At 44.1% G+C, this 16,023-nt stretch overlaps 1 protein-coding gene across 3 annotated transcripts in view; it reads left to right on the top strand.

Moving 5' to 3' along the window:
- Nucleotides 1–6,732: 6,732 nt before the first annotated feature.
- ANKRD12 (ankyrin repeat domain 12) overlaps nucleotides 6,733–16,023 on the top strand; it is a 72,260-nt gene continuing 62,969 nt past the window's right edge. For all 3 annotated transcript variants that reach the window (XM_083359530.1, XM_083359529.1, XM_083359528.1), the window contains exon 1: nucleotides 6,733–6,926. The gene's annotated coding sequence lies outside the window, so the exon portion shown is untranslated. The remainder of the gene's footprint in view (nucleotides 6,927–16,023) is intronic.

Here is a 16,023-nt window from a genome sequence, read left to right as displayed (position 1 = left end):
ATCTGTTCTGACATGTAGTATTCTTTCATCTGCTACTTGATCTTTTCATATTGACCTGTAACAACCTATTTGATTTCAGTTCCTCTAGTTCAATGGTTGCCAGCCTTTTCTATACCCCGCACCCCTAGAATGTTTCTTATATATTCTCGCACCCCTTACAAAAGTTTGAAATAGCGGCAATGAATTATGCGCATACACTATAATTTTGAAAACCCAAAGTTTTCGCATCCCTAGAATATCATCTCGTACCCCCAGTTGGGAACCTCTGCTCTAGTTCCTTATAAATGGTGTTCAAGTCTTGGCTAGTCTAGCGAAGAGAAGGACCAGGGGAGACCTGATAGTAGTGTTCCAATATTTTAAGGGCTGTCTTAAGAGAGGAGCGGGTCAACCTATTTTTCAAAGCACCTGAAGGCCAGACAAGGAATAACAGATGGAAACTGATCAAGGAAAGATTCAAGCTGGAAATAAGGACAAATTTCCTGACAGTGAGAACAACCAATGGAACAGACTGCCTTCACATGTTGGTGCTTCATCACTAGAGGCTTTCAAGAAGAGACTGGACTGCCATCTGTCAGAAACAGTGTAGAGACTCCTACTTGGGCAAGGGGTTGGACTAGATGACCTACAAGATCCCTTCCAACTCTGCTATTTTAGTCTAGCCTAGTCTACTCTACTCTATCTTGAAAGCAGTTCTTGATGTTATCCTTGAAAATGGTGGGTAGATGCTCAGGATCATATTGTAGAAACTTTGACTTTCTTTCAGTTTAGCATGACTTGGAACTTGTACATGAGCAGTTGATCAACCCTGGCCACGTTTTTCTATTATAACAACTTTTCCAATGATTGCCAATAATGCAGTTTAATTTTTGTGTGCTGGACTGCCATCTGTCAGAAATGGTGTAGGGACTCCTACTTGGGCAGGGGGTTGGACTAGATGACCTACAAAGTCCCTTCCAACTATTCTATTTAATTCTATTCTATTCTATTCTTGAAAGCTATTCTTGATGTTATCCTTGAAAATGGTGGGTAGATGCTCAGGATCATATTGTAGAAACTGTTTGGCTTTCTTTCACTTTAGCATGACTTGGAAGTTGTACATGCCCCGGCCACTTTTTTCTATTATAACAACTTTACCAATGATTGCCAATAATGTAGTCCATTTAATTTTGTGTACTGTCTAGAGATGTCCACATATGTAGCAGTTGTTTAGGTTGTTTGAAGAATGTGTTAACAATAAATTATTGGATTGTCAAAAACTAAATTGTTCTGCTTCATTTCTGCTTCCTAGACCAGGGGTCCCCAACCTATGGCCCACGGCCCGCTACTGGGCCGTGGGCTCTTGGCCAGTGGGCCACAGAAATGGCTGGGCAGGGTGCGCACGCATGGGTGCGCATTCCCAACTCACGCTAGCGCCCACAGCCATTTGCGCATGTGTGCAGGCGCAAACAGGAATGCTAGCACAGCGGGCATGCACGCCCCATTTGGGTGTGCGCAAATGGGCCACTAGCACGGGTGTGTGTGCAGCCCAGTTGCGCATGCGTGAATGGGCACTAGCCGTGGCAGGGGCGCAGTTGTTTACGCATGGCACCACTGCATGCACAACCGCTAGTACTGCGCCAGTGGGCATGTCCCCGTTTATGTGCGTGCATGCGCATGCAGTAATTTAGAAGCTGCTCTCTTCTTTGGGCTGCAAGCCCCAAAAGCTTGGAGAACTTTGTCCTAGACCAGGGGTAGGCAACCTCGGCTCTTTTATGACACATGGACTTCAACTCCCAGAATTCCTGAGCCAGCCAAGCTGGCTCAGGAATTCTGGGAGTTGAAGTCCATGTGCCATAAAAGAGCCAAGGTTGCCTACCCCTGTCCTAGACCATATAGTCTAACAGTTTTCCTCCTTTTCCAACTCTGATGTTCCATTCCCCAACCACAAGCAGCATATCTTGTTTGCACATTCTGTTCATTTCAAATTGAACTTGATCATAAAATTCATTAACCTCTATACTGCATCAGTTATTAAAGCAAGGCTGTCCCTTAAGTGGAAGATATATTTTGTCACTGATTAGACTCTACCCCAGTATTGTCTTTGCGATAATCAGTGAAAGAAATGCCATTTTTTAAAATTTCCTTAGTAAAAAAAACCACGAAACTATTCAACTCTAGTTATTTCAATTCAATACCTGAGATGCACTGTGTAATTGATTCATTGTATGTTTCAATGTGTTGAGATTTTCCAAGCCCATGTTTCTTATGTTCTATGTTCCTACTGTAATTTTGTTTTCAGTTTTAGATTTTATTTTCCTACATTGCATCTTCACCGCAACTAGATGCCCAGCACTAGACATGGCTTCAATTTAGCCATGTCATGAAACTATTTGTAATCAAAAACCCTCAACAGTTCTCAATATCATATTTGCTGCCATTTAGTTAAGTGCCATTTGTTCCATGGGGCTCCCATCATCTGGGATTATAATGTCAATCACTTCATTCTGTCTATCCAGGTGGCTTTCATGGTTGAGTACAGGAATGACCTACTATTGCTTTCCCCACACAGTATAAAATGATACATTTGCAGTTGTTGCTGAAACAATTATCCATTTCCTCTTTTCTCTTTGTGACTGCTTCCCTATATAAATCCCTGCTTGCTTTAAAAGGGCACCTAGGATGACCTTCACATCCCAGATGATGTAGCTATATACTGTTGTAAACTCCTGGCATTCATAGCCCATTCTCCCAGACACAACTACACACCCATCATGAGGCAACATAGCTTGACTTGGAGGACACACATACGGATAAATAACCTCTTTGCCTTATTTCAAATGAATTTTCAGTTTGGTATGAATAGCTAGATTCTTAAACTAAATCTAGTTCATCAATTACGCTAAAAATGTTATTGAAAACCTGTGTTTAAGGTCAACAACTTATGGCATTGCAAATTCAAATTCATTTTAAGTATTTCTGAATGTGTGTGTGTAGAATAATATAATCAAGCTAATTCAATATTCAAAAATATATCATTACTTTTCCTTCGTGATTAAAGAAGATTCTCTAGTTTTTTCTTGTTTTGTTTCACTTTTATTTAGTGGTTATATTTCAAAACTAGCTTTAAGAAAATATAATTAATGAAGTCTTTAGGGCCAAACCTAAAGTAGCTTTAAGTCAATAGCACAGCTAGAATACTGATTAAACAATTACTGTCCTGAATAATTACTGTCATGTTCCCATTATATAAATATTAATTGATATAAATGATATATTCATGTTGATTGAAACAGCAGTCACTTTGGCTTCAGCACATAAAATAATTAAAAAGATTTCTGGCACCATTATTGGTTCCTATGAATTTGATATTTTATAAATTGTCTTCCATCTAAAATCTAATCAACCCTAATGCTACAAAATTTAATGCAAGTTGTGCTCATTAATGATAAGAGTGAGGTGTATAGGATAGCCTTTCAAGAATAGATATAAATTTATTGCAATTTTTAAATAAATAAAATATAAATAAGAAAGATTCCAACTTATCGGCCCTATTTCTCTGATGATTGACAAAAAACATTTATGGTACTGGTTTTAGTTACGCATGGGAAGTGAAAGAGCAGAGAGAAATGGGAGAATCGTGGTTATAAGGCACATTTTCAGAAGAGATATTAATATCTAATTTTGTTGCATGTTGACAGATTATTCTTTACTATGTTTGTTATGGTCAAATGTGTATTATGGCAACCTATACTTTTCAATGCATTCTCTACACAACAAAATTAAGAGTACCCTCTGCATGTTGGGTGGAGAACCCCCCCCATGTTATGATTAGAAAAAGGGGGTGACATAAGGATATAATAAAATAATTTTAAAAAATCTATAAACTGATGGATCACACTGTTCAGAATAATAATGTTTGCATTTCTCATTTTCCAAAATAACACTTTACTAAATCTGTTAAAGAAGAAAATAATGCCTTGAATTATATTCAACTACATCTGTGGGACAGATCCTCCCCCTTTTCTCATAATTTTTTTTTTTTGAAAATTGAGGAATCTTATGGAGGAAAATTAAGGAAACTCATGGATCAAATGTAAGTGAAAGTCCTACTGAAAAAAGTTTACATAACACTGAATGAATCATGCTGATATTTAGGTTCTATTGTTTTTTTCTTGAAATTATGGCAATGCATTCTCCTAAGATCACTTTAGCAAACTATAAAATGCAATGTTATATTTAAAAGGAATTATTCAAACCAAGATAACCATTTGATTTTTATTATTGGAGATTTGGTTTTCTCACTGTGACATGGGCAAACATGTTTTATTATTTAAATATCCATACGGTATATGAGAGACAGTTTGGTATAGGAATTAAGGTATCAAGCTAGAAATAGGGAGAGTTTCAATATCCTGTTTTGCCTTAAACACAAAGCCAGCTGTTATCTCAACCCTAGAAAGATGGCAGTGGCAAGCCAACAAAACTACAGGGGCTTGTCCAAGCATCACCAGGAATTAAAACTTATAGAAGGCACACATTTATTATCTTGAGAGCCAAAAAATCAGATCACTAGCTGGCAACAACTTTTTGCTAGCCCAGATCTGTAGCCCTAATTTGTGAACAAAGTCAATTAAACAAGTCAGCTCCTTTACAGGCCAGTTTATAAATAATTATAAAACAAACATACAATTACATTGAAAACAATTGAGGACAATGAAAGGATTCCCAACTTTCTGAATCTCTTATTTCATATTAACTAGCTTAAAATTCAGCTTCATCTTTGCTGCTATAGTATGTAGAATTACATCTACATTGGTAGCTGCCTAAAAACTTACTAATCATTTGCACAGGTCTGGAAGAATTCTGGTGAACTGATTACTTTTTCACTTGTTTTTTTTTGTATCTCACTATAAAGGCCAAATAAAAATTATTAATATTTTCTTGGGAAATTAGTATTAATAGCACGGGGATGGGGATATTATCTATAAAAGTCAGTATGCTGTAATCCTTTATGCTCTGTTCATTCAGTCCTGAAGTTGTAAATAGCTAAAACTATTTTATGTAATTTAAGGAGCCTCAGTTAATACTACAAATAAGATTAGCCAATTATTGTCAATACAGTTAATGCTATGACCATTCCATAAATAATGTCTTACTCTGTTACAGCTAAAAATTTGCTATGTTTAATTCTTTTTTAACTTTTGTATCTTTGTACTTTTATATGTTTGCCCTGTTCACCGCCCTGAGTCCTTCAGGAGAAGGGCGGTATACAAATAAAATTATTATTTATTTATTTATTTTATTTTTGGGACTTATATGCCGCCCTATCTCCCAAAGGACTCAGGGCGGCTTACAACAATAAAAACAACAATACAAAAATTATTATTATTATATTATAATTATTATTATTATCAAATTCAAAGCAGAGGTTCCTAACTATCTGCTATGAGTGTTCATGAATACTGAAACAACTATCTTACAGATCTATTGCCTATAGATCTATTTGTATACAAATAGTGCTGTATACATCACCTTTTCCATATAAAACTTTATGGTCCAAAAAAGGAAAATATGTTTACTGTAGATTCATCCTAAATAGGCAAAAGGCTCTTAATTTAACAGTAAAGATAACTTCATAAATCTTCATTTACAGTTGTTGTAACCTAGGGCCATCACTGAGTATCCACCAGTCATTTTTAACTAAGGCTAAATTTTAATAATATGCTACTTGATAACTTACCAACATACAGTATTTTGATTTAAATCTTAATCTAAAAGCCCATTTTTCTACATTCAAGCAGAGACTGGTACAGTTCGCAATTAAACCACTCGAAGAATGTTCCGAGCAGCCTTTCGAACTTGCAACGTTGCCATCCGCTCAAAAGCTTCCAACACAAACCGGTTGTTCGCGACGCTTATATTACTCAGGTCGAGCAAAAGGATGACATGGAAGTCGGCCTACAATGACATGTCAATAGTGCACTGAAGGCCATTCGTGGATTTCACTCATCCGTGCCCCGAAAAAAAACAACGGGGGGGGGGGGAGAGGAGGTCTGCAACAAGTACAAAGAAAGAAAAAAAAGAAGCCGAATGCGGTTCAACACCTGCTCCCGGACGGCTGTTTTATTAGGATGCAGCAGAGCTCCTCAAACCCAGCCACGCATGCGTGCTCAGTGTTTATTAAAAATTCACTGCGCCACCGTCCCCGAAAAGCCCTTCCCTTGGGAAGGGAGTTTCCTGAATGACTTGACTCCTAAACGTAAGGCGCTCCGGTACCTGTTCGAGTCACCTGGGCCAGCCAAGTCCGTAGGTTCTTCTCTCCCCTCTACGCGTCTTTACAAAACCACCCCAGCCCCCGCCGCCGGTATTTCGAGAAAGTTCTAGCTAGCCGCACCACCCAAGAAGACAAGAGGATCTCGACGCTTGCGCACTGACACTCACTTTCTCCGCCCTCTATTCATAACCGTGCCCGTTATTCTTTTCTCTTTTTTTCCTCCTTCTGGTCGGTGGTTAATGTTAAGAACCGAGTGAAACTACCGCCGCGGAACCCCTAGAAAAGCTAAGAACGGGCAATTATGACGTTGGCCTTTGCCCCGAACTCTCCTCACCTCCCTTCGCCTCGCTAATGCTCACGACCGTACCGCGTGTCTACCCCGTTCCTCTCGCCCGACTCCCGTCACGTGAATGGCGTTTCCACCAATCCGAGAGGCGAGTGGCAAACCGACATACTGACGGGCTTGAGGGGAGGGGGGGAGAGGCGAGGGAAAGGGGAGCGACTGAACTGAGGGGAAGGGGTGTCGTCCAAACCCGACTATTATACCGTAGCTGTTGGAACGGGGTTGGAACTCGGGGCGCCGCTCACAGGCAGCGGGTGGCTGAGCAGCCTGGCTCTCTCGGAAAGGACAAGCCCGCCTTGTCAGGAGTCTTCTCTCTTCCGCTGAGGAAAGGTAAAGAGAGGAAACTGCCAGTGTCGCTACCGCAGATTCGGGTCCCGGGAGGGGGGAAATGAAGGCGGCGGCGGCAATTAGGTGGATGACACCCCGTGTTAATATCGCCCTGAGGTGAGGGGGGAGAGGTGGCGGGAATAAAAACAGCCGCGGGAAGGCTTTAACGCTGCTCCGAGATTTTCTTTTTTTCGCTTCCTTCTGCCATATATAGATATGTGTCTGTCAAACTCGCTCTTTTCTGCAAATGTGGCTGTTTTTTTTTTCTGTGGCAGAGGCGAGCGTGTACGTCCGCCCCTCACAGCCCCAACCCGTCTATATAGATGGATGGACTGACAGATGGACGGACGTCTGTGTGTGTGTGTATTCGTGCCTGCGTGTGTGTGCGCACACACGCGCGCGTGTACGTGTGTAGACCCGAGTCAGTGCACAGTTGACTGTGTTGCACCCCGCGAATCGTCCCTCTTGGGGGCCCGGGTGTCGTGTGGCTGAGCGGGAGTCGTTTTGCTCCCCCGGCGCGTTTGAGAGGAAGAGAGAACCCTCCTCCTGCTTTCCCACCCCCTTTCTCGCATCGCCTTTCCTCGTAATGGAGGGTACTGGAGCCGGTTGGCTTTCCTAGAAACGGGCACGGATCCTTCTCGGCTCTCCCCGACACGCCTTCTTCTCAGCCTCCACGGAAAAGGCTGCCTTCTCTGGAACTGGCGCTCGGGAGGCAAGCAATCCCTGCCTTGCTCGCCCTCTCTCTTCCCAGCCTGTCACCTTTGGCGCGGCTGCAAGCTGGAGCCATGGCTGCCGCCGCTGTCACTTCTTCTTCTTCTTCTTCTTCTTCTCCGCGCTTGTGGGCTGGTCCCCGATAACGCCTTCTCTCCGTGTTTCCCCCGTCGTATTACTAAGGCTTCTGGTTTTTTTTTTTGGTTTTTTTTTTATGGGCCAAAGTAGGGTACATTCAGAGCAAGCCCGGCGCTGCTTAACTCCCGAGTTTTCTGGTCTGCAGCATTGTCAGCCCTTTTTTAAAAGGAAGAGGCGGTGGTTAGCGGGAGCGCGCGCGCGCGCCCCCGCCCGTGAGTGTTTGCGTAGATTTCTACAGGCTGCTTGGCGGGGGGGGGAGGGAGAGCATAAACGGTGTTTTAGAGCAGGGGTCTTCAAACTTGGCCCTTTTATGACTTGTGGACTTCAACTCCCAGAATTCCTCAGCCAGCTTTGCTGGCTGAGGAATTCTGGGAGTTGAAGTCCACAAGTCATAAAAGGGCCAAGTTTGAAGACCCCTGTTTTAGAGCTTACGGAAATAGTTATTGCCAGCATCATTCTGAGGGATGGTGCGTGCTAGGAGTAAAAAGATCATTTAAAAACTGCGCCTGAAGTTCAGGCGAGCCGGTTAGCCTAGGTTGGTGCAAAGACGTGTGTCTCTCTCGGCTGGGTCTTAAAGACTGAATAAAATACTTCTATCAAAAGTCTTTGGCTTTTAAGTAGCTTTCTGTTTCTTGCTTGGCTTTTGCCGGTTCTAAAAATTCGCATTTCACTTTTAAAAGTGAAACGGCTTGAAAATTAAAAAAAATAAAAATAAAAGGACCCAGATTGTTGGGGGGGGCAATTAAGCTGACTTTTGTAATAATGCCGCTTGGGTGTGTGTGTGTGTGAAAGCCCTAACAAGCAGGCATAGACATAGAATGAAGGCTACCGCTAAGCTTGTAAGCCGCCCTGAGTCTTCGGAGAAGGGCGGGATATAAATGGAATTAAAAAAAAAAAGAAGTGCACTCTTTGGCTAAAAAATGGCCAGAGTTTTTAGAATGAGAAAAATCGCATATTGAGAACCATGGTGACATTTGGTGAATGTTGCTAGAGTACTGGTATTAGGTATTTCTATGTGCTTTTAGACAAAACGCTGTCCAAGCTTGCCACAGTGGATATTTAATGCAATTATACTGAAATTATATAGTAATAAATTATGTGATTAATAAATATACCTGCAAGACAGGAAGTGCTGTTGTAGAAAGATTTGATTAGCTCTCATTTGCTTCTGTGCCTCACACAAGCCTTTACTTTTGGATCATACTGCCTGAAAATAATTGCAGATGTCACAGATATGTAATGGTTTTTAACTGGTCTTTGAGGTGGTCCTTTATCTGGTTCCTGAAATTCCAGAGTGAAAGTTGCTGTTTCTTTCTATAGTGAGAATAGGGCAAAGTCATTTCCCCTGAAATACATACATCTCAATATAAGAACCACTTGTTTATCTGTTGTCCTAAATGAAAAGTTTTCCTTCCTTTTGCTCACAAACATTCTGGATTTTTTTTTGTTTCTCATCCTTTTCCTTACTAATCATCTTGGCCTGTATATTAGAGTAAATCACACATAAAAATTAGGTTAGCTGTGGAATAGGGTACAAGGAGATTTTGTAATTCTTTGTATATGATACATACTGGTAATTGTGTGCCACATGGCATGATGTGAAAATATGATACAATGTTGGCAATATTTCATCTGGCAGAAGAAAACAAGATTATAAATGCCATGGTAACTGCCAGATTTGACCAGAAAAGATAGCCCAGGGTTGATGACAGATAAAACTTGCACTTAACCTGCTGTTTCCTTAGTTGAGCTCTTTTCAAGATTATTAGCCAAAGTTCCAATCATAAATGTGTTGGATTATTGCATTATATTTCTATTTGAAATTGTTATTTAGCCATACATAAATGTATTTGGGGGAAATTTGGTAATTTCAGCTTGAGACTAATATTCATATAGAGATGAATGTTTAATAGTTGTAAGTAGGCCAAGAAGGTTTTAGCAGCTGTGTAAATCAACCCACCCACCCACCTACCCGCCCCTGAGATGAATGATCCCTCATTCTGCTGTTCAAAATCAGTAACATGGACTACTGTATCACAACTTAAATATGTGCTGGAATAATGGAAAAATGATTCAGTATTTCTGATAATTGTGTTTGTGGTTAAGAATATTCATTCTTATTTGTTCTGAATACTGTTCATATGTGTTCTAGAAAGTATTCTACACGTACAGGAAAAGTAAAATCAGGTAGATGGTTTGGAAGAATTCTTGGATGCATTAGAGACTCAAAGTCTCAGGGGCTTTTACTGCTATTTATTAAAATGATAGGATAGGATAGGACAGGACAGAACTGAACCTTGGAGGTCTTCTAGTCCAGGCCCCTGCTCAAGCAGGAGGACCTATATACCATCTCAGACAAAGTGATTGTCTAGACTCTAGCCTCTTCTTAAAAATCTCTAGTGATGGAGCACCCATGATTTCTGGAGGCAAGCTGTTCCACTGGTTAATTGTTCTCGCTGTCAGGAAGTTTCTCCTTATTTCCAGGTTGAATCTCTCTTTGATCAGTTTCCAACCATTGTTTCTTGTCCTGCCCTCTGGAGCTTTGGTGAATAACATGACCCCTCTTCTTTGTGGCAGCCCCTCAAATACTGGAATACTGCTATCATGTCTCCTCTATTTCTTCTTTTCTTTAGACTAGCCAAACCCAAGTCGTGCAGTCGTTCTTCGTATGGTTTAGTCTTCAGGCCTTTAATCATCTTAGTTGCTCTTCTCTTATAGCTTGTGACTGGCTTATTTTGTAAAAATTATTCATGTTCTCGTAACTTCCTATGGACAGTTACAATGATTTGTCTGTGTCTTTGGAAATAGTGCAGAAACTACAGTTCATTCAAATCAGCATCTATGCCACAGGTCGGCAACCTGCGGCTCCGGAGCCGCATGCGGCTCTTTGAGCCGTCTCTTGCGGCTCCCAGCCGCCCGGTGCGCGCGCACCTCTTCCAACGGGCAGTGGTGCGCGCGCACCTCTCCAAATGGAGAGTGGCACCGCCCATTTGGAGAGGTGCACGCGCACCTCCCCGAATGGGCGGAGGTGCGCGCGCACCTCCCCAAACCTTTGGAGAGGTGCGCGCGTACCTCCGCGCGAATGGGCAGCGGTGCCGCTCTTTCAGGAAGCCCGCCGTGGCCCGTCTGTGAAGCTGCCGAAAGCGGCAGCTTAGCAGACGGGCCGCGGCAGCTTCCGCAAAGAGCGGCGCCCCTGCCCATTCCGAGAGGTGCGTGCGCACCTCTCCGAACGACCGGAGGTGCGCGTGCACCTCCCCAAACCTTTGGGGAGGTGCGCGCGTACCTCCGCGCGAACGGGCAGCGGTGCCGCTCTTTCAGGAAGCCCGCCGCGGCCCGTCTGTGAAGCTGCCGAAAGCGGCAGCTTAGCAGACGGGCCCGCGGCAGCTTCCGCAAAGAGCGGCGCCCCTGCCCATTCCGAGAGGTGCGTGCGCACCTCTCCGAACGACCGGAGGTGCGCGCGCACCTCCCCAAACCTTTGGGGAGGTGCGCGCGTACCTCCGCGCGAACGGGCAGCGGGCCGCTCTTTCAGGAAGCTGCCGCTTTCGGCAGCTTCCTGAAAGAGCGGCGCCGCTGCCCCTTCGCTTTCGGCAGCTTCCTGAAAGAGCGCGTGCAACTCCGGTCGTTCGGAGAGGTGCGCGCGCACCTCTCGGAATGGGCAGGGGCGCCGCTCTTTGCGGAAGCTGCCGCAGCCCGTTTGCTAAGCTGCCGCTTTCGGCAGCTTCACAGACGGGCCGCGGCGGGCTTCCTGAAAGAGCGGCACCGCTGCCCATTCGCGCGGAGGTACGCGCGCACCTCCGGTCGTTCGGAGAGGTGCGCGCGCACCTCTCGGAATGGGCAGGGGCGCCGCTCTTTGCGGAAGCTGCCACGGCCCGTCTGCAAAGCTGCCGAAAGCGGCAGCTTTGCAGACGGGCCGTCGCCATCGGGCAACCGGGAACCGGTTCCATCTCATTTTTTAAAAAATGGCAGCCGCGTGCGTCCGCGCATGCGCAAAAAACCTTTTTGCGCATGCGCGTGCATGGACACACGCACGCGGCTCCCTCTTTTTTTAATTTGTGATGGAACCGGTTCCCAGTGGCTCTTTTTCTTTTTTAGGTTGCCGACCCCTGATCTATGCCAACTGGACTTAACAGGTGCAAAATATATTATGTTTTTTCTTTGCAGTCTGTCTATAGTCCATTTCCAAACCCAGTTCAAAGTACTAGTGTTCAATTTACAAACTCTAAATGGCTTAGTAACTTAGGAACATCTTTTTCCTAATATTTAGCTATTTGGATTCTAGTGATCTGTGAATAAGGCTTATCTCCAAGTACCTTTGCCAAATTAAGTGAGGCAGATAATCACAGAAAGGGCATTTTTAGGACAGGTGCTTTGTTTATGGAACCTGAAAAAAACCTGGAAAAGTTTAACACATACCTTATTGTGTTTCTTGGATCAATCATTTTATTCCAATTTGTAGTATTGTTATTCTTTATTACTATTCTTGGTTTTTATCTCTACTGAGTGATGTAGAAATGTAGCATACAAAATGAATCTAATAAGATATTGAGATTATTGTATTAACCAATTTAAAATTGTTGCCAGGATGAAAGATAAACTCCATTTATAGGCTATTTGTTTTAAATAAGCTTCAGATTTGTTTTCTTCTCCTCCCATAGTTATATATTTTGATTCATGGACACAATTTCTGCAAGTCTGTGAATGATTGTGAAAGCACCATAAGTATTGACTTTTTGCTTACAAATACATTTTAGTTAGTAAGCAAATCTGCAAATACAGAATCCAGAAATAAGGAGAATTGACTATACCTGTGGTGGCAAATCCATGGCACGCGTGCCACAGGTGGCACACTGAACCCTCTCTGTGGGCACACGCGCCATTTCCCCAGTCCTAGGCCTTCAGTCCCATCCATGAGCAACCTGCATCAATACCTGCCCAGGGTGAGGTTGCTGCACCCGCCCCTGCCTTCCCCAAGTGTTCTTTTTTACTAACCTGCCTTTCAGCTGCATTCCGTTTCTCCGGTTCTCAGCCTTCGCCATGGGTTTCTGGGAGTATCGGTTAAAAAAAAAAGTTCCATCAGACTTTCTAACTTCTCGTGAGCTCTCAAGAAGTTAGAAAGTGATGGAACTTTTTTTTTTACTGATAATCCCACAAACAAGCGGTGAAGTCTGAGAAGCAAACAGAGAAACGGAATGCAGCTGAAAGGCAGGTTACTAAAAAAAAACATTTGAGGCAAGTTCATCTGGGCAGGGGCAGGGGTGGCAACCTTACCCTGCATGGTGGTGTGAAGGTGGGGCGCGTGCCCTTCCCATGCCAGGCCAGCCCCTGCAGCCCCGGGGAGGCCATGCTGGGTGGCAGTGGGCAGGGTGTTGAGGTGGGGGCCGGCAGGCTGACCAAAGCAGCAGGTGGAGCGCTGGAGGCTCGGGGAGGGAGGGCGCTGAAGTGGGTGGTCGGGCCATTTGCAAGAGCAACACGTCTGAGTGGAAAGCAGCCTTGGAACAAGTGGGGCAATTAAGGAAAGAAATCCTCGCTCCCCTCCCCAAAATTGCTTTTCTTTCCTTACCTGACTTCTGGCCCCATGCCATTGCTCCTTCGCAATCTGCCACTACTGCCATGTGCAAGGAAACAATGGAAGGTTTTTTGGGGAAAAAAGGTCAATCAATCCTAACTTCTCTTGAAAGATCGCGTTGCTTTTGCCAATAGCTCGAGAGCCCATTTCAGCGTCCTCCCTCCCCAAGCCTCCGGCACTCCACCTGCTGCTTTGGTGGCTCTGTAGGCAGAGCTGAGAAGTTCTCTTCTCTGTCAGAGAAGAGAACTTTGCAGCTTTGCCTACAGAGCCACCAAAGCTATAGCTGAATGGGTTGGTGAGGGGGAAACCTGCCACACTTGTTCCATGGCCGCTTTTGGCCAAGCTGCATTGCAGCAGCATTGGGCGCAATACGCAAGGTGGCAAACTGCTGCACGATGCCAAAAACAGCCGTTTGCCACCACCTGCACAATGCCGCTGCCATGAGGCCGCGGAAAAAGCCAGGCAGCGGTAAGAAACTGGTATACCAGTTCCTTACCTCTGCCCGACTTATTCAGCGGCATTGGGTGCGACGCACAAGGCGGCAAATAGCTGCAGCCGCAGGTAGACAGCCATGTCGTGCCGAAACCAGCCGTTTGCCGCCTCCTGCCCAATGCTGCCATAAGACCGCAGAACAAGCCAGATGGCAGCAAGAAACTGGTATACTGGTTCCTTACCTCCGCCCAGCTTTTTTCGTGTCCTCATTGGAGCGGCATTGGATGTGACATGCAAGGCGGCAAATGGCCGTAGCTGGAGGTAAACAGCCACATCGCGCCAAAAGCAGCCATTTGCCGCCTCCTGCCCAGTGCCACTACCATGAGGCCGTGGAACAAGCTGGGCGGTGGTAAGAAACCAGTATACCCCACAGGCATCCCTCCTTGTGAGCAACATCGAGGTGGCCATGCCCAACCCAGCCACGCCCACCCAGTCTGCTGTGACCACCTCAGCCATGCCCACCCAATGGGCCATGCCCACCCAATGGGCCATGCCCACCCAATGGGCCACGCCCACCCGGCATCCGACGATACAAAAGTGGGTTTGGGGTTGTAGTTTGGGCACTTGGTCTCTAAAAGGTTCGCCATCACTGAACTATACAAATCAAATATAGACTATTTCATGTCCGTGGGACTCAATAGGTGGATAAAAATGCCAAATCCAGTCTAAACATCTGGATGACTATGACAAGCCATAATAAAAATAACAATTGGCATATTGGTTAAAATACACTGTTTTCAACTAAAAAGAATGCTTAAAACCAGAAGTGTAGAACGGAATTTCTGCTCTACTAAATCACATGCACTACAAATTCATTATAATATTTTTTAAATTTATAAATTTCTGTAGGACTACTGCAGTCAACATACAAAAGATAGTAGACAAAATGATTTGCAAAATAGGTAAATATTTTTAATTGATTTTTACAATGTTTGTACCATTAACATCTTAAATTTATCTGATCTTACTTAAGTGAAGTCCAAATATGATCATATTAAACATAGACCTTTCCATATCACTATGATATTGTGGTATTAGAACCCCAGTTTGCATGCTATCTCCACAGTGTGTATCCAAAAGAAGGGTCACTTATAATTAAGCTTTCTGTTTCTGTAAAAGTTATTTTTTTTCTTCAAAATGTGGCCCTTCTTCTTTTCTTCAGGGAAGGCCAATCTTCTATGAGTTAAAATCCCAGTGAGTGTATATTTTTTTTCAGAGTGAGGCGGATGTTTTTCTCTAATCATCTACCTTTCAGCATACTATTTCAAGTCCTCACCATATCATTTCATCCTCCCTAGAATTAATTTACTGATTCATTGATTCATTAATTCATCTAGCTCAGGGCTTTTCAACCAGTGGTACGGGTACCACCTGTGGTACATTGGCACCTGGCAGGTGGTACGCGACCATCCTAGAGAAGTAGCGGGGGAGGGGAATGACCTGAACCCGTGGCAGCACCGCACAAGCCTGTGCAAGAGATGGCTGGAGCTGCAGGGCTCAGCGAAAGCGCCAGGCTCCAGCTGGAATGTTGCAGCATCTCCAGGGTCTTGTGATTTACATTCAGATGCTTGACAACTGATTTCATATTTATGATGGTCACAGTGTCCCAGGGTCATGTGAAGTGACCAAAACCTGCTGTAACCACCCAGCAGACGGGGGGGGGGATAAAAACCAAATGCCCCCCCACCCCACCTGCCAATCCTCAACAGAAATGCTCACAACAATGAAAACCTTGGATAGGAGGAAGAGCGCTGCCGGGCGGGCAGGCAGGTGTCTTGCTCGGCTGTGGCTTGGGGGGCACTTTTTTCAGTGCCATTGTAACTTCAAAGAGTCACTAAGTGAACTGTTGAGGACTACCTGTACTTCATCACTTTTTTTGGTCAAGTTTTTGACACCTTGCTAGGTGACTGGTGGTACTCAGATGTTGCCATATCCTAAAAGTGGTACAATGGGTGAAAAGGTTGAAAAGCCCTGATCTAGCTATTCTGGTGCCACTGTAAATTTTTCCCCCAAAAGGGTAGTAATTCAATTTTCCCTTCTTTTCTATTAACCTCCTTTCAAAGATCAGACATAAAATACCTATCTAGGCTCTAGAACAGGCTTTTCAACCTTTTCACCCATTGTACCACTTTTAGGATATGGCGACATCCGAGTACCACCAGTCGCCCAAGCTTTCGGATCTTTCCACTGATT

This window comes from Vipera ursinii (genome assembly GCF_947247035.1).
Source record: "Vipera ursinii genome assembly, chromosome: 3".
NCBI classification, from domain to species: Eukaryota; Metazoa; Chordata; class Lepidosauria; order Squamata; family Viperidae; genus Vipera; species Vipera ursinii.
The sequence above is the reverse complement of the archived record's forward strand: the minus strand, read 5'-3'. Positions and strand labels throughout refer to the sequence as shown.